The 19,782-nt window shown below is 35.3% G+C and overlaps 1 protein-coding gene across 3 annotated transcripts in view; it reads left to right on the top strand.

Moving 5' to 3' along the window:
* Positions 1 to 19,782, top strand: part of PIK3CB (phosphatidylinositol-4,5-bisphosphate 3-kinase catalytic subunit beta) — a 147,993-nt gene that overhangs the window by 28,163 nt on the left and 100,048 nt on the right. For all 3 annotated transcript variants that reach the window (XM_072957733.1, XM_031678286.2, XM_072957811.1), the window contains exon 2: positions 9,888 to 9,978. The gene's annotated coding sequence lies outside the window, so the exon portion shown is untranslated. The remainder of the gene's footprint in view (positions 1 to 9,887; positions 9,979 to 19,782) is intronic.

Genomic DNA, 19,782 nt, shown 5'->3' with positions numbered 1-19,782 from the left:
CAAATGAACAGATAATTTGATACTGTGTGGTAAGTGCAAATGATAGAGCCTATTCAGAGTATTGTGGGAGGCACAGAATGGAGCAGAGGTTCTCAAAGTATGGTTTGGGAACCCTTGGAGGTCCCTGAGCTCTTTCTTAGAGATCTACAAGGTCAAAACTATTTTCTTAACATAAGACATTATTTGTTCCCCCTCCATTTGCTTACATATGTATGATGGAGTTTTCCAGAGGCAATATAACTTGTGATATTGCAATAGATTGAGTGCAAAGCAGAGATGAGACTCTTGTTGTTTTCTATTAATCAAGACATTAAAGAGATTCACAGAAATATAAAATTGTATCACTCTTCTCACTAAAGGTTTTGTTTTGAAAAACATGGTTTGTAAAACTAAAATATGTTTAAAATGTTTTAAAGTAAATAATAGGTTTATTGTTTTTTACATGAAATAAATTTTTAAATTCTTGGTTTTAATTTCAAAATCAGCAAATATTGATAGATATAACCTATATTGACAAGAGCTTTTGAGTGCTCAATAATTTTTAAGAATGAGAAGGGAAGCTGAAACCAAAAAGCTTGAAAACCACTGAAATAGAAATTTCTAGGGGGCGGAGGGTGGGAAGGGATAGACGGGATTTCAAAATTGTAGAATAGATAAACAAGATTATACTGTATAGCACAGGGAAATATACACAAGATCTTATGGTAGCTCACACAAAAAAATATATATATGTTCATGTATAACTGAAAAATTGTGCTCTACACTGGAATTTGACACAACATTGTAAAATGATTATAAATCAATAAAAAATGTTAAAAAAAATTTCAAAATTGGTCCACAGGAGAGAGGTGGGCAAGGAAATATTCCTGCGGGAGGTGGTACCAGGGCTTAGGTATAGGTGCTTAAATAACTGCCAGCTGTAATGTAAAGTGGGAGGGAGTTTCAGAAGATAGGTAGGAAGCAGTAGATCACAGAAAGCCTGTATGCCAGGCTTCTGTTTGTTCCTTTTCTTGTATTGTTTATTCCTTCTCCCATAGTCAGTCTAATAGTTTCTAAAATGCGTTACTTTCTAACTTCACACATGAAGTACTATGGGAAGCTATTTTACTTTATATATGTATTTTTAAATACAAGGAAATTAGAAGATTGCATTTTTGATTTTGTGTGATTTGCTAAATTGGCTATCAGAATTTTGTATATCAAGGATGTTCTTTGCTTATCCTAGTAGCAAATACTAGCATTAGTTAGCATTGACAGCATATGAAGTAATCTGTAACTTAACGTTCTCATACTATCTTAAGTTACTGTACATATTCAGAATCTTGTGGTAACCTACAATGAAAAAGAGTATGAAAATGAATATATGTATGACCAAAACATTATGCTGTACACCAGAAATTGGCACAACGAAACTGACCATATTACAAAAAAATGTTACTGTATTTTCTATAAAAGGTAGGTTTCAAGCAACCATTTGTCAGTGGTACTGAATTCTTATAAATTGTTTTTAATATGGTTATAAACTAATACTGACTGACTTTCTTCTGAACATTTATAAGAAAACTCAGCCTAACATTCAAATAGGTGGCCAATGAGAAAATATTAGCAAAGCATATATCTGATAAGGAATGTATATAAAGAACATGTACAAATCAATAATAAAAATTCAAATAATCCAATTTTAAAATTGGCAAAGAAACTGGTTTGAATAAACATTCTGCCAAGGAAGATATACAAATAAGATATGCAAATGGCTAATAAGCACATGAACAGTTGCTCAGCATTATTAGTCATTAGGGAAATGCAAAACAAAACCATAATGTGATTCCACTTCATATCACTAGAATGGCTCTAATCAAAAGGTGGACAATAATAGGCAGAACACTCTTTGACATAAATCCCAGCAATATTTTTTGGGATCTGTTTTCTAGGGTAATGGAAATAAAAACAAAAATAAACAAATGAGACCTAATTAAACTTAAAAGCTTTTGCACAGCAAAGGAAACCATAAACAAAACAAAAAGACAACCTATGGAATGGGAAAAAACATTTATGAACTATGCAACCACCAAGGGATTAATTTCCAAAACATACTAACAGCTTACACAGATCAGTTTCAAAAAACAAACCACCCAATCAAAAACTGCGTAGAAAATTTAAATAGACATTTTTCCAAAGAAGATAAGCAGATGGCCAACAGGCACATGAAAAGATGTTCAGCATCACTAATTGTTCAAAAAATGCAAAGCAAAACTACAGTGAGGTATCACTTCCCACTAGTCAGAATGACTATCATCAAAAAGTCTATAAATAATAAATGCTGGAGAGGCTGTGGAGGAAAAGGGAACCTCCCCCCTGCACTGTTGGTGGAAATGTAAATTGCTGTAGACACTATGGAGAACAGTCTGGAGGTTTCCTAAAAAACTGAAAATAGAGTTACCAGGTGATCCAGCAATCCTTCTGGGATTATATTTGGAGGAAACTAATTTGAAAAGATACATGCACCCCAACATTCATAGCAGCACTTTTTACAATAGCCAAGACATGGAAATAACCTAAATGTCCATTGACAGATGACTGGATAAAGAAGTTGTGGTATGTATGTATGTATATATGTGTATATATATACACACACAATGAAATACTACTCAGCCATAAAGAGGAATGAAATAATGCCATTTGCAGCAACATGAATAGACCTAGAGATTATCATACTAAGTGAAGTAAGTCAGACAGAGAAAGAAATATACCATATGATACCACTTGCATATAGAATCTAAAAAAAATTATATGGATGAACTTGTTTACAAAACAGAAAGAGGCTCATAGACATAGAAAACAAAACTTATGGTTACCGGGGGAAAGAGGGGTATATTGAGAGTTTGGGATTGGCAGGTACAAACTACTATGTACAGAATAAATAAACAACAAGGTCCTACTGTATGGCACAGGGAACTATATTCAGTAGCTTAGTAACCTGTGGTAGTAACCTGTGGAGCTGGAACCCCCATACTTTGCCAGTTGGATTGTAAAGTAGTGCAGAGCTTTGGGAGAGTAGTTTGTCAGTTCCTTAAAAAGTCAAACAGAATTACCATATGACATAGGACTTCCACTGCTAGGTTTATTCCCAAGGGAATTGAAACACATGTTCACACAAAAACTTGCATGTGAGTGTTCAAAGCAGTATATTCATAATAGCCAAAAAGTGGAAACAACCAAAATGTCGTCAGGTAATGAATGGATAAACAAAATGCATTTTTCCATACAATGGAATAGTATTCAGTCTTGAAAAGGAATGCAGTTCTTATACATGCTGCAGCATGGATGTACCTTGAAAACATTACGCTAAGTGAAAGAGGCCAATCACAGAAGACTGCGTATTGTGTGATTTCATTCATATGAAATGTCCAGAATAGGCAATTCCATGAAGAAATATTTGAAACAATTTCAGACTTAATAGAAAATTTTAAAAAACAGTAGAGTTAAAGTTATAGAGATTAAAAACTATCCTCAAGACTTCTTGAGTTTTCCTGTGGAAGAAACAGACATGTAAATAATAAAAGAAAATTGCAAGTACTAATAAGTATTATGAAGTTAATAAAGTGGTAGAGAATGAACCAGGTTACAGTCTTAACTGTGGTGGTACACAGTTAAGTTACCTCATAGAAGAAGTAATTTTTGAGTTGAGACATGAATGTTAGAAGGCGGCAGGTGGCCTAGGGCAGAACGTTCTAAACTGAAAGAATAGCAAGGACAGAAGCTCCAAGTTAGGAACAAAGTAAGTGTGTGAGGAACAGAAAGCAAACCATTATGATTGGGAAGTAGTGAATGAGGAAGAGTGGAAGATGAGGTCAGAAGTAGACAGATACCAGTTTATATAGGGTCTTTGTAGGTCACAGTTGCAACTCAGGTAGCATTACAGTGGGAAGTTTGGAGGTTTTAGCAGTTGGAATAATCTGATTTGTGCTTCACGAGGTACGTTCCAGTTGCTGTGACCCAGATGCATTGTGGAGAAACTAGAATAGAGGCAGGAAGACTGATTAGAAGGATGTTGAAGCAAAATAGCCAAGAAATGCTGTTGATGGCTTAGACTGAGGCTGTGACGGGGACAGTGGTAGGGAGTATTGGGTGAGTTTGGTATGTTTTAGAGGTAAAGTCAGTTTTTTTGGTCTGTTTTTGTTTTTGTCTGTTATTTGAGGCATAAGAACAGGAGGATATCAATAATTTGTATTGTAGCATTGAAAAAAAAACTGGAAACACTCTAAATACCCATCAATAATGGTGTATCCAAACAGTGGAGTACAGTGCAGATGTTAAAGAATGAGGAAGACCTCCATGAACTGAGACAAAGTAATCTGCAGGACATACTGTTAATGAAAAAAATGTTAAAGGGTTGTAGTTATCTTATTAGGCCATCAAGAAAAAGAATCAAGTTCACATGAGGCATTCCTGCTGCCTGACTGATTTTGGGTTGTTCCACATAATCACACATAGTTGATACTGTCATATCTTTTTGGCAGACGTCTAACAGATGTCAAATATTGGTTCACTTTTTTCCCCCTCCTTTTAACTTTTCTCAGTGGAATATAACACAGTAAAAGGCAAAAAATCATCAATGTATAATATCATGATTTGTCAGAAAGTAAACAGATCTGTGTAACTACCACCAAGAAACAGAACACTGCCAGGAGTCCAGAAACTCTCCTGTGTGTACCTTCCTCTGCCTCACTCCCTTTTGCTTGCATCTTTCCCAGAGGTAGTCATTGTTCTGATGGCTAACACCCTAGTTTAGTTTTGCCTATTTTCTGCATGTTATATGCCAGAATCCTGCAGTTAGGGTGCCTCTGTGTTTGATGTCTTTTATTCAACAGGATGTTTGTGACACCTGAAATTAATATAATATTGTAAATCAATTACAGTTTAATAAAACAAAACACAAATGCCAATGCCACTAGGGGGAAAAAAAGCTGGAATACTTTACCTTTTAGAAGAACAGCGTTATTTTCAAGAAGAATCACTTTTTAATGATTGAGGATGTAATGATGGGGATAGCGCATGGTCAGAGATCAGGACCCCAAGCCAGGATTTTCATACTGCCTTGTCCTAACTGAGTAACTGAAATCACATAAACAATATGAGTGTGATGGTCCCCATTCCAGCTACACCAGGGGGTTTCTGTGAAGATTCTCGAAAGTAATATATGTAAAAATGCTCAGCGTTAAAACAGTGGACAAATATCAGATGTTGGCTGTGGATTAAATGTTTGTGTTCCCCTAAAATTTATATATTGGAACTTTTATCCCCACTTTGATAGTATGGAGAGGTGGGCCTTTAGAAGGTAATTAGTTCATGAGGCGGAGCCCTCATGATGGCATTTTTGTCATCCTGAGAAGAGACATCGGAAAGCTTGCTTCCTCTCTTTCTCTTCTCTACTGTGTGAGGATACTGTGAGAAGACAGTGGTCTGTACAATGGGAAGAGGTCTCTCACCAAGAACCCAAACATGCTGGTACTCTAATCTTAGACTTCCATCCTCTAGAACTGTGAAAAATAGATGTTTGTTGTTTAAGTGGACCCCTTCCCCTCAAAAAGCAAAAAACCCTGTATGCTCCTGAGATTTATTCATCTTATGTATAGTTGTGAACTGTTCTGTGTAGCTTAGTAAAATTGACAAAGCTGTATTCACATTCTTATGATGTGTAAAAGTGTGGTTCCCGTTATTTGTGTATGTTTGAGGCACACTTGTTTTTTATTTTTTTGAGGAGCTTGCAAATTATTTTTATTGCTGAAATATCTTTTTGTAATCAGATGCTTATATCTAAATAGATTTAAAAATATATGTCTATGGTCTTTGAAAACTTTTTCTGGATTATTTATATTTGTAATATGTAATAGACTCCTGTGGTTCAAAGATAAAAAGTATAAGAAAGGAAACAGTCTCCCACCCCCGTTCCCAACTACCCAGTTCACATCTACCCCAATCCCCTAATATCTTACTTTGCCCAGGAAACTAGTATTACTAGTTTCTTGTGTAATCTTCCCTTCCAATGTCTCTTATAAGCAAACGTGAATATAGATTTTTATTTCTTTACATCTTTATCCCTCTGCCAAAAACACATTATAACAATTATCCTATAATCTTTTTTTTGCTTAACATCTTGAATATTTTTAATGTATCAGTGTGTGATTATAAAGCTCAAAGGTGTTCAATTCATTTTATTGCAGTATAGTATTATGTTGTGTTAATATACCATAATTTGTCCATTGTGATTTGGGTTTACACTTTTTGGCTGTTCTGAATAATGCTGCTTTGAACATTCTAGTAAATATCTTTTGGTGAAATGTGTAAACATTTGAATTTATATCTAGGGTAGAATTCCTATGTCATAAGGTAATGTGAATTGCCATTGCTCTACATCCTCAGCAAGCCTGGGTATTGTTAATTTGTTTAAGTTTTACCTATTGTGGTAGGTACATAGTGGTATCTTATTGTGGTTTTATTTTTATTTTCTGGAGTACTAATGAGATTATATATTTTTTCCCTATGTTTATTGGCTATATTGGTCTTTGGAAAAACATTATTTAAAAAGAAGCCAGAATATATAATCTCCATTTGTTAAACAAAAAGAAAGGAAGAAAAACAGACTGACAAATTAATATACTAGCAGTCTTAATCTGGTTATTTAGGATATTAATTTCAGGTGTACAACATAGTGATTCAGAATTTTTATGAATTATATTCCGTTTATAGTTGTTACCATAAATATACAACATATCCTTGTAGGTTATTTATTTTACTCCTCTTGTACAGTCAACAAAATTTTTCTGATTTCTTCAAACACAGAATTCAATAAAATTTGTTCTTGCAGTCTGTCCCTCTTAATCCTCTACCCCTATCATATTCCTTCCCCCTTCCCTCTTCCTACTGGTAACTACTAGTTCTCTATATCTGTGAATCTGTTTCATTTTTGGTTTGTTTTTTTGGGGGGGTTAGGTATATATGTATGTATTTATTTATTTTAAATAAAGGTACTGAGCATTGAACTCAGGACTTCGTGCATGCTAGGCATGCACTCTACCACTGAGCTATACCCTCCCCACTTTTTTGTTACACTGGAATTTGGACGGTTTTGCTTGCTTACTTGTGGGTGGAAGTTGAGAGGTTGAAATCATTGTTACTTAAAGACAATAGTTTAGCCAGCTCTTATATATAAATTGCATGATTGAGGCACAGTGTTTGCTGATTGGAGAGACAAAAGATAGAACCTGTGTAGGGGTTTGGTTTTATCATATGCCTCAGTTTGAATGAACTTTTGAAATTCTCCCCCTATCCCTTTAAAGTTTAATGGGCATTTGTGTAGAACTTTTTTCTTCTAGTAAATCCTGTTTTCTTTCTTTTCACAATAAAAATGTGAGTGTGAGTAGATCTTCATGTGTAAAGTTATTGATAACATTGTTTTTACCTAAAGGATTACAAGGAACTTTAAGAATAAATTTTATCGAATTCTGTGTTTGAAGAGGTCAGAGTACTTTCATTGACTGTCCAAGAAGAGTAAGCAGTATACTTACATTCATTATTAACCCATATTGTATGTGTCAGATTGGTTATTATTTTTTGCTGCAATCGAAACATTTCCTTTTCTCTTTTCCCTTTTAAATAGACAGCATTTTTTTAGAGCGGTTTTAGGTTTACAATAAAATTGAACGGGAAGTACATAAAGTTCCCATACCCCCCAGCCTCCACACACATAGCCTCCCCCACTGTCAACATCCTGCACCAGCAAATTGGTTATTTTTGAGTTGACTAATTGCCTTACTTTTGGGAAAGTAAGCAGTTTGATAAATTTTGATATCATTCTAAAATCTGTTTTATAACATCCCTTTCACTTTAAAAAGCATATTATTGTCCTTATTTCAAAAGCAAAGAAGCCAAGACTAGGATTAAGTTACTTCCTAACCAAATTTTATTTTGAAGGTACAAAAAGAAAAAAGATTTTCAATTTTAATAGCAACAGTTATGCTCTCCTTTGAATTTTATGAAACTTGAAGATTTTTTAGCCTCCCCCCACTCTTTTAAATGTAAAATGTTCTAACCAGGTGCTTGAAATTTTTTATTAAAACTTCTGACTTGGAGTATTACTCAAGTTCAAATCCTGTTTGAGTGGGCTTGCCCCAGAATGAATTAAATGATAATGATTAGGATGCTGCTGTCATAAAGGTCATAAAGTCCTGTAAAGTGTCATTTGTGAAGAATGGGACATAATGGCTGAGAGGAGAGGGCTGTGAGCTCACTGATCCTTGGAAAGCATCAAGTGAAAGCACTGAAGTTAGGGCTCAAGTGAAAAGGCAAAGCCATGGAACTTTATGTAGGCTATAGGATTTTCTCAGTGAGCCAGAAAAGTTGACTAAAAAATGGTTGGTATTTTTGACTACATTAAAATTAATGTCCATCTAAAGACATCATGAAGAAAATGAAAAGATAGACCACAAACTTGGAGGGAAAAATTGTAATGTATGCAGTAGAGAATTAGCGTCCTGAACAGGGCTGCCTTTGTGGACGTACACCTGTGCAGTCATACAGAGCCCCACACTTCTTTTAATGCTGTCACTGTCTTGAAATTCTTAGTTTTTGAATAAGTGGCCCTACTTTCTTATTTTTCACTGGGCTCTGCAAATTATATAGTCAGTCCTGGTTCTGAATATACAAAAGCATGTTAATAAGAAAAAGTTAACTCAATAAAAATGGCCAAAAACTGAACAGAGGAACCCAGAAAGGAACATGGATAGTTAATACATTTGAGAACAGGTCTTCAACCTTAGTAGATCTTCATCCTAATCAAGTACAAACTGAAATCACAGTGTGATACTATTTTATATGTTCTGTATTGCTACAAATCAAGAAATCTGACTTTACTGAGTATTGGAGAAGATGTGCTGTCAATTCATCTACGGCTGGTGAATTGGTAAAGTGATTCAATTTGAAGATAATTTGACATTTTTGGTAAACTCAGAAACTTGCGTGTCCTATGACCCACCAATTTTCCACTTCCAGGTTTAAGGCATACACTAAAATTCTTGTGTAAGTGCACCTAGAGACTTGTTTAATAGTGTTGATAGAAGTAAAAAGCTAAATCGTCCAAATGTTTGTCAACAGAATAGGTAAATACATTGTGGCATATTTATATAATGAAATACCATATAGAGCAATGAAAAAGTAACATGGATAAAGTGTAGAAAAATATTGAGTGAAAAAATTCAAGTCCCTGAAGACTCCATTCAGCATACCAATTTATCAAGCTGAAAACAGGAGTCGGGGACACAGACCTAAATGAAGTATTGTTTAGGAACGTATACCTGTGTGACGAAGTTCTGTGTTAAAAAGCAATGGTGTGATATATATTCAGGATAAATGTTGGGATAAAAGGTGCACTTGGGTAATGCTATTGGAGTTCTTCTGTGACATGGTGGTTTACAACTTACAGTGTTCCTCTTAGGCTTGCTTATATGCATCTTTCCATATATTGTGTGTGTGTCAAATATTACATTAAAGAGGAAAGGGAAAAAATGAAATAAGCTCATATTAGCAGCTTATGATGTAGATGGAGGAATGGATTGAGAAGTAGAAAGAAAATTACCATATTACAGAAGAGAGGTTTCAAGAAAGTGGAGGTGATTTACATGGGAGAATTCAGATAGTTGCACAGGACATCCACTTTAGTCCCTTTCAGCTCAGACGTTCTGTAATTTTAATATTATGGTTCATGTCTTTCCTGTTTTCCCCGTATTTAAAAATATAGTTACAAGCAATTATGTCGTATAAGTAACAAAATAATTTTTAATTTAGTCCATTTAAGTATTAATACCTTTTATCTTCACCCTTTTTTGTAGTGTGTCTTCTAATCTGAGAAAGTCTTCCATAAAAACTTCAGTAATGCCGTCTGTTTTCCTAAGAGACTGAAATGGGGGCTGTCATTTCAAGGTAAGTATCCAATTTTGTATCTTTAATTACTTACATTATTTTCCCAGAAGTTAAATATAGAAGGAAGATGTGAATGTTGGTTAGATTCTAAATCCTTTAGTTAATCTAGGGTGGGGATAGGGAGGAAATTCTAGGCATTGTTTATTAAGGTAGTCATGTTTACCACAAAGTTAACCCAGCTTCCTGAGTGATAGAGGAAGGGTCAGTAGTATCTAAAGCTTTTTAGAAAGGTTAATTGAAAACTGGAAGCTTTTTTGGATTTGGCAGTCAGGAGGTCATTGCTGGCCCCAGTAAAGGCCATTTCAGGACAATGTTTGTGGCTGAAAATAAGCTTGCAATACAGTAAAGAGTGAAGAGAAGGTGATAAAGTGAGTATTTTAGCTCTAAATTAATTTATTAAACCAATGTATAGTTTGTACTTAGGATACAACAGCTGTTTCCCTAAGCACGGGAGTTACCGTGTGGCAATATATAGCTTGGTTTAAGCCTCTTGTAAATCATTTAATGCCCAAATGTTTTTTCCCAACTTTACTTATGTATAATTGACATCTAACATTGTATAATTGCTCAACTATTTTATGCCCTTTTTTACTCTTGTCTGCTGGTTTGGGTGATAAATTACGTGGTTCACCCTAGTTATCCTGTTAACAAAGACAGACTTTTCTTGCCTGGGATTATCTTGCCTGTTACTGGGCTGATGGTCTAGCAGGCAAGTTAGGTGCTTAACAGTCATGAAATTAATTGCTTAATTATAGCTGTGGTAAGTGCTGCAATAGTGAAATAATGACTACCTGAATGAGTGGTGGGAGTGGGAGTTGGTAGTCTGTGAGTTCATTTGGCAGGACAGATTTTAAAGGCAGATTTGGTGGGGAATATGGAAAAAAAGAAATCATATATATGAATTAAGATTTTGAGTTCCAGTGGCTAGAACAAGTATGATGGTCCCATAAACAGAAGTAAGGAAACATCAAGGAAAGACTGTTTATTAGGGTGCAAAAGAGTAGGACTACAGCATGATGAATTCTGTTAGACACATTGTGATTTTTGAAATACAGATAGAACTTTCAGAATCTCTCCTTAAATGTGGAAATATGAAACAAATTTAGAAGAAGACATTTACAGCCCGAAGATCCAAACTTTGAAGTAATTCACAAATTTTGAGGAGTTTAAGGTGTGGAAGTAGGTAACATTTCCAATATCCTAGCATAGAATGTTAGGAAATGTGTATTGTAAATGAGTAGCTGTTGTTAAAAAGAATCAGTAAAGGAAACGTAAGAAAAGTATTAAAGTTATGTTTGTCTTTGAAGCACAATAAAGAACTTTAAGAAAGAGGCTCTTGAGAGGGATGAGATGCTATAGAAAGATTAAGAATTTTAATACTTTTGAAGGGAATTAAATTTAATTACATTCAGTGACCCCCTTCTAGGGTATTAACATAATCTAATAATTAGCAGTTATAGTAAATTATATTAAATAAAATAATTAAATAAATTATAATAAAGTAAGATAATAAATATTAAGAGTTTCTTGATAACTGAGAGAACAGTTTGGGTAGACCAGGATGAATTATATGAGGTTAAGCTAATGGTTTTACAAAATAAAGAAAGGCATGAAGAATAAAATAGGATGTTTTTCAAGAAATTTGTGTAGGAAATGAGACAGTGATCATTTTGAAGAGTTGGCCACATGAAGATATTTTAGCATTAGCACCTGGTATATTTTAGGTAAAAGGGAATGATCCATTAGAGTAGCTGAAATATGTAGAGTAGTTTAAAATACTAGAGTGATTAATTGCCGGAAGGAGGTAAGAAGGTTTGAGATCAAGGACATGGGCAAAGGGCTTAACTCTTACAAAACAGTAGCAACCATTCTGCTTGGAAACCAGAGGAAGAGAAGAGAGTTTTGGGGTCCTGGGAGAAGAAAACATTTAGAAAAAATGCTGTAGAGTAATTACCAAATTCAGTAAATATTGTTTGGACACGTGCATTTGTGCCAGGCACTCTTATACACAAGATTAGTATTCCTGTGGAGCCAATCATTGAAATGAACAAGAAAAATGCCAAATTGTAATGTGATACGGGGAGGGCAGTTGGTAGAGTGACTAGGTGGCTACTTCTGAGGAGGAGAAACTTTAGGGTAAGATGTCTAAGGTAGAGATTCAGTCACTTGAAAATAAAGCTATTATAAAAATCTCAAGGTGAAAACGAGCTTGATATGTTTGAGGAATGGAGAGAAGACCAGTGCTCTGAAACAGAGTGGATGAGAACCAGTGTCATGAGATGAAGTTAAAGAAGTAGACAGTCCCCATGGCCATGGTAAAGAGTTTAGACTCAAGGAAGTCTGTTAAGGAAGGATTTACACAGAAAAGTGCCTTGATATGTGTTTTAAAGATTCCTCTGGCTGCTTTAGTATAAAGATGGATTATAGGAGTAGAGGGGAAGCAGGAAGGTCAGTTGAAAGCTGTTAAAATTGACCAAGCCAGAGACCATGGTGGAGAAACTTAATATGATCACCAGGATAGAACAGAAAGAATTGCTGAACAATTGTAAAGGCTCAGTTATGACAAACTAGCATGCCATGTCAATGTGAATTTAGCTAGCATAACCTTTAAGGTAGAAGTGAGAAATTTGACATTGGTGGTTAGAGTAACTGTCTATGGGGATGAAGGCTTGGTAAAAGGTAATGCATAAGGGGTTGGAGGCCATGACTGGTTCAATACATATTTATTGAATAATATATGCATCTGCTAATACACCCAGAACTGTGCCAGCTGCTAGGGTTATAACAGTGAACAAAAACAGAGGCTCCTTTCTCATGGAATTGCCATTCTAATGAGGGTGGGAAAGATAAACGGTAAGTAAATATATACTATGTTAGGTGGTAATTACTACTGTTAAGAAAAATATATTAGGCAGATAGATGTATTAGTGAAAGGTAAACATTGATTTGGGGAAGGGTCGGCTTCTGTGTTATAAGATGTAGTTAGGGAAGCCTTCCCTGATTAGGTGACATTGGAGCTCACAGCTCTGAATGAAGTAAGGGAGCAGGCCAGGTAGCTATCTGGGTTGGGGTCGGGTAGCTGAGGGGAAGACTGTGCCCGATATGTTCTAGGAGCAGTAAAAGAGTTGGCGTGACTGGAATGGAGTAAGTGAGGGATGAGGTAGTAGCAGCTGACATTGTGAAGGTAGAGGAGCAGGAGTCAAGTTGCAGACTTTCAGGTTTTCATCTGTGTGATGATGGGGATGCACATCCAGGGATGAGGCTGTAGGAGTGAAAGGCAAGACTACAGCTGAGAGGTGTAACTTGTAGGTAACGAACTGGAACTGTGATGTTTGAAGTATCTGAAGGTGATGATAAGAGAAGGGGATGTATAATTAAACAGATTATTTTAATACTACAGGAAAGTAGAAAGAGTAGAGAAAGGTGAATTGGATGCATGGAGGGCTTGTAGTTCCTGATGAATAAGTTTATTTGGATTTGGGTTTTTTAAATTGTAAAATGTGCGTAACAAAAATTTAAAAATTTTTTATGATAAATTGACATCTATATATGAATCAGGCCAGCTTCTTCATGTGTGCAAAACATCTGAATGTTCAGTTTCATCTGCACAATATTGCTCACTTTTCTTTACTCAGAGCAGATGTAAGGACTGAGAGGGACTGAAAGAATAAATTGGCTCATTTCACATTGTCAGGGGGGACCTTCTCTTGCCATTGCTTCTGTCTGTAAATTGAGAAATGAAATGCCAAGACTGCTCCCTTTTTAAGCTTTAATAAAGTGGGGATTTCCAAATCACATCATGATTGATTGACAGATGATGTCAGAAGTACAGAAGCAACACTCGTGATCAGTTACTTTTTCCTGTAAATCAAAGATCTGGTTACTTTGCTCATTGACATTGAATACTAAGGATAAAAACAGCTGTTGGACCCCAGATTGTCTCTGAGTCCAGTGCTTCCTAGCTGCTTAAAGCTAATGAAGTCAGAATACATTAGACTCACTCTTGGCATTTTCAGATTTAATGTGTTCAAAGATCCACTGCAATCTCCAAACACTCATGATTCCAAATTGTGTCCCAGTAAAAATGGCATTTATTACTAGTGCATCATGACAAGTACTCAGCATGAGTGAGCCTAAGTAAATGTTAAGCACCTACAACTCTATGGGGCTTTACTGGTCTTAGTTTATGTATAGTCGTATTTCATCCTGTCATCAACTCCCTCTGAAACAGAAGTTATCCACATTTTGTAGGTGACATTTGGAATATGTGCAAATGTGTGTTTTTGGAAAGTGCTCAGTTTCTGAACATTTGCCTTTTTAGCTGTTTAGAGTATACAATTCCCTGGCATTGAATGCATTCACAATGTTGTGCAACCATCACCACTATTCATCTCTACAAATTTATAATCATCCCAAACTGAGACTCTGTACCCATTAAACAATAACCCTCTATTAACTTCTTATCTCAGTTCCTTATAATCACTGTTCTGCTTTCTGTCTCTGTGAATTTGCCTATTCTGAATAGCTCATGTAAGTGGAATCATATAATGTTTGTTCTTTTGAGGCTGGTTTATTTCATTTAGCAAATGTCCTTAAGATTCATCTATGCTGTATCATGTATCACAATGTCCTTTTTAAAGGCTGAATTCCTTTGAATGTATACTTATTTTGTTTAACTGCCCATCTCTTCGGAGGAATTTGGGTTGTTTCCACCCTTTGGCTGTGGTTAATAATACTGCTGCGAACATGGGTGTACAAATATCTGTGTGACTCCCTGTTTTTAATTCTTTTGGGTGTATACCCAGAAGTAGAATTGCTGGTAATTCTGTTTAAATATTTTGGGAACTGCCATACTCTCTTCAACAGTGGTTGCACCATTTTACATTTCTACCAGTAATACACAAGGATTACAATTTCTCCACATCTTTGCCTGGATTTGGTTTATAGTGTACTTTGGTTTTGAGCAGTGAAATGTTTTAAGGATACTTATTTTCTTAAAATAATATTTATCATAGATGGTTTTCTAGTAGTTTTAGAAGTAACACAAATTCTCATGCTCTGCTGTAAGGTCAGAACTGGTAAAGAAAGTTGTATCCTAGTTAAATTTTAGTGAGATTTCCTCACAGGAATTAAAGTTATGGGGCTTTGGAAAGAATGCATTGCCAAAAACTATGGTTACTGTGTCTATGTAACTTGGTTGTTATGTCTAATGTACTAAGTACCTTCACTTGGCTTAGGAGAAAGCTATATGTTTTGATTACTGGACAGGAATAACTATGATCTCCAGGACTGGACAAGATGATTAAATGAGTTAGAATGCTTTTTTTTCCCAAAGGATACACTTGAAAATTAGAAATTTTATGAGAAGCTGAAGAAATTTTCATCCTGTTGACTGACGCGTTGTCTGTGTAACAGGGAAAGACATTACTTGTTCAGATGGATAATAGACCATTAAAACTCTAAAGGGGCCTAGGTAACATCAGGAAGCACCAGCCTGATTTTAAACTTTAATCTTATTTTCCACTAGTAGCTTAACTCTGTAATGTATGTATTTATTAATTCATAGACCAATAAAAGTTATTAAGGGAAAAAATGTTGATGGGATTGCAGCTCCTGCAGAGAGGTTTTTGGAGCTTTGTACCTCCTTTGCAGTTGTCATTAACATTTGGAAATTCTGAAGTAGATCATATTCATTGGCTTCAATATTGTTATAATTGTGCTTTTCCTTAGTAAATCACGTTTAAATTTGAAAAAGTTTACTTTAGAAGCTTCTTACAATGTTATATGAACATTATGAGTAAACTGAGTGGTTTAAACTTGCCTTCCAGTTTTCACTAGTTCCTCTTCCTCCAGTTCTTTGTCTTTGCCTTAGAATTTTTTTTTCTAATATGCAGTGGATGTTTATGCATTAGAAAAATGTTCATAAAGATTATATTGTTTAGTGCCTACTGTTTCTGTTCCTTTGATAATGTGCTTTTTGCTTTTACTCAGAAAATAACTGGTTAGATTGTCATATAGTCTGCCATAGACAGTAAGGATATTGTGAAAGAAATTCTGGCTGTTTGCATAGTATGACCTTTCAAAACTGTTTTCTTTGCTGCAAGCATCTCACTTAGCTTTTTGACTGCCTCATGACAGAGGAAGTAGTATATAAAAGGCAACATAAATGGCTGCCTTGTTGATCTCAATAGTTTTCCAATATAAGAGCTTACTGAACAGTCATGTATGTTATTAAATATCATTGTTTTGTTTATGTAGAGGATGAACTAGTTTTATGTGTTATACACAGAGTACATTTTTTTTTCGTTTCATTTTGGGTGTTTTTTTTGGTAGTGGGGATTAGGTTTATTTATTTACTTATTTTAACTGAGGTACTGGGAATTGAACCCAGGACCTTGTGCATGCTAAGCACGCGCTCTACCACTGAGTGATACCCATTCCCTAGAGTACATTTTAATTATAATTTTAAAAATAAAATTTATAATAGTAAAAATCAAAACAGAATCATTTATGTTACCTCGAAGAAGGATCTAACTTTTTTATTCAGAGTTTCAAGAATTATTAATGAATGGAGATTATTATATACAGCTGATGACTATAGAGCTACTATTTTTGTGGGCCAGGATTTTCAGGTGACTTTGAAATTGTCTTTCTGTTGTTCCTGAGCAGCCAAGAGAGGCTTCTTTAAAACTGTAAAGGGGCCTAGGTAACATGAGGAACCACCTGCCTGATTTTAAACTTTAATCTTATTTTCCACTAGTAGCTTAACTCTGTAATGTATGTGTTTATTAATTCATCATTTGGCAAATAGTTACTGAGGTTCTGTATCAGGCGCTGTGCAGAACCCCAAAGATGAAAGAGCCTGTCCCTGGCATTGAGGAACTCATTGTCTAGATTTCAGCAAGGGTGGCAGGAGTATAGTTTGGCAGGATCACAACTCCTTGCTTTAGCTGCTAATGTCACTTCCCTCCTAGAGTCTAGAGGTAAAGGCAAAGGTTATAAGGAGAAGCAGTAGGGGCATGAGGATGGTCAGGATTCTTAGGTGGGAATAGTGCTGTGTTGTAGGAGAAGCAACTGTGGGTTACAGAAAAAGTCTGGAGCTTGGGTTTGAAATCTCCAACACTGAGATCATAGGTGCAGTAAAATGAGGAATGGGTTCCCATCAAATGGATTCTCTGTGCCAGATGCTGCCGAGGGGCTTTATATATGTTATCACCGTTAGTCCGTTAAAAAATGTGAAATTTGGCATTTGTGCAGAAGACCACACATGAGAACTTAAATTTATAATTTAAAGAATGATAAAAAATGAACTCTGCATTAACGGCCAGGCCAATTGTACGTGCCTTCCTCTGTCGTATCTTTCTCTCTCTCCCCAGGCTACACTTTGCTGAATTTTCGGTTATTTTCTTTTCTTTATAACTTTGCCACTTATGTTTGTATCTGAACAATATTTGACTTTCTGTTTAAGTAAATGGAATCACATTGTGCATATTCTTTTTTGATTTGTTTCTCTTAACATTGTTAGGTTCATTCATGCAGATGAGTGTAGCTGTCTTTTATTAATTTCCTATATTGTAGAACATACAATTTATTGATTCATTCTATTAAAGTACATTTAGGTTGTGTCTTTTTTTGGATATTATGATAATTTTCATACTGACTACCCATGTACGTGTGACAACTTCAGATAAGAGTTTTCCTAGGATATATACCTGATAATGGAATTTTTGATGCCAAATTCTTTGGAAGAAGCTTTGAATCAGTTTATTCTCCCACCAGCAGTGATCCCTGACATGTTATCTCACTGTGGTTTTAATTTTCATCTCCTTGGTGACTAATGAGGTTGAACAACTTACCCCACTCCCACCCCCCGCCACCATATGTTTATGGGATTTTGGGTTTCTGTGAAATTTGTTTAATTATTTTACCCATTTTTAAAATTGGGTTCATGTTCTTTGCATATTCATTTTCTCACCACAATTTATAAAAATTGTTTAGTTGATCAGTTTTTATTCACTTGTTTAATTAACATTCTTCATTGAACCTCTTATTTTTTGCATCAAGAGTAATAACCTTAATATGACCCATTAGAATGTGGATTTGGCCAGCTCCTCCATGACCATTCCGCCTGTTTCCTGTCCCTGTTCCAAATGATAGTCTTTGAATTCCTCAGGTATTTAAGGTTTCTTAGGTCTTTGCATATGTTCTTTCTCCCTTTGCCTAGCCAATTTTCTTTCTTCCTTCAAGTCTGTGTTAAAGTACCCCCTCCCCTTGGAAAACACTCTTATCTTAATCCACCTCAGATTCACATACTTTGTGTCTCTACACGTATTTATGAAAAGTACAGTAATTTTAGTCAGATGACTAGACAGGAGGAGAAAGAGAGCTGTCAATATGTCTATTTCTACTAGGAGTTTTTTTTTTTAATTGAAGTATAGTCAGTTTACAATGTTGTGTCAATTTCTGGTGTACAGCCCTGTGCTTCAGTCATACATGAATATACATATATTCTTTTTCATATTCTTTTTCACCGTAAGCTACTACAAGATATCAAATATAGTTCCCTGTGCTATACAGTAAGTATAAACTTGTTTATCTGTTTTATATATACCAGTCAGTATCTGCTAGGAGATTAAAAAACACATTGTGCAAAGTGATAAACAAGGATAAAAGCTGTTGAGTTTAAATAGTGAATGATTTGGGTAGTCATAACAGTAGCCTCGTCAGTGGTGTTCCCCGACTCCTGTTCATATTTCTGTTTTCTGTCTGGATGGAGAAGGGTGGTAAGGAAAATATAGACCATTGGACTGATTGTAACTGAGGGAGCATATGTTAGGTTTTTTTTTTAATTGAAACATTGTTGTACAATATTATGTTAGTTTCAAGTGAACTTCCTAAGGTTTTGACATATACATACATTATGAAATGATCACCAGGATAACTCTAGTAACCATCTGTCCCCATACAAAGTTAACTACAGTTATTATTGAGCATATTCCCTTATGCTGTATATTACATACCCATGGTCATTTACTATATAACTGGAGGTTTGTACCTTTTAATCCCCCTTTTTCTGTCTATCACCCCACCCCTCTCCCTTCTAGCAATCACCTATTCTTTGTGTCTGTGAGCCTGTTTTCATTTTGTTTTTGTTCTTTTTTTTAGATTCTGCATGTGAGACCATGAATTATTTGTCTTTCTCTGTCTGACTTATTTTCCTTACTGTAGTACCTACTAGATCCATCCGTGTTGTCAAAAATGGATCCTCCCATGGCTGAGTAATATTTCATTATTGATGCAGATATCACTTCTATTTTATTGATTTTTTTTATCATTGGACACTTAGGTTGCTTCCATATCTTGGCTATTGTAAATAATGCTGCAGTGAACATTGGAGTACATATATCTTTTTGAATTAATGTTTTTGTTTTTGTTTTGGGTAAATACCTCAAAGTGAAATTGCTAACTCATATGACAGTTCTGTTTTTAATCTTTTGCAGAATCTCCATACTGTTTTCCAATAATGGCTGCACCAGTTTCCAATCCTACCAATGGTGCACGAGGGTTCCCTCTAATTCACATCTTGGCCAACATTTGTTATTTGTTTTTTTGTTTGATGATAGCCATTCTGACAGGTGCAGGGTGGTATCTCTTAGTTTTGATTTGCATTTCCCTGGTGATCACCGATGTTGGTCATTTTTTCATGTGTCTGTTTGCATCTATGTGTCTTCTTTGGATAAATGTCTATTCAGGTTCTCTGCTCATTTTGTGATTGGGTTGGTTGGCTTTTTTTTTTTTTTAATG

Source organism: Vicugna pacos, chromosome 1 (assembly GCF_048564905.1).
Source record: "Vicugna pacos chromosome 1, VicPac4, whole genome shotgun sequence".
In the NCBI taxonomy this organism is placed as follows: domain Eukaryota; kingdom Metazoa; phylum Chordata; class Mammalia; order Artiodactyla; family Camelidae; genus Vicugna; species Vicugna pacos.
The sequence above is the reverse complement of the archived record's forward strand: the minus strand, read 5'-3'. Positions and strand labels throughout refer to the sequence as shown.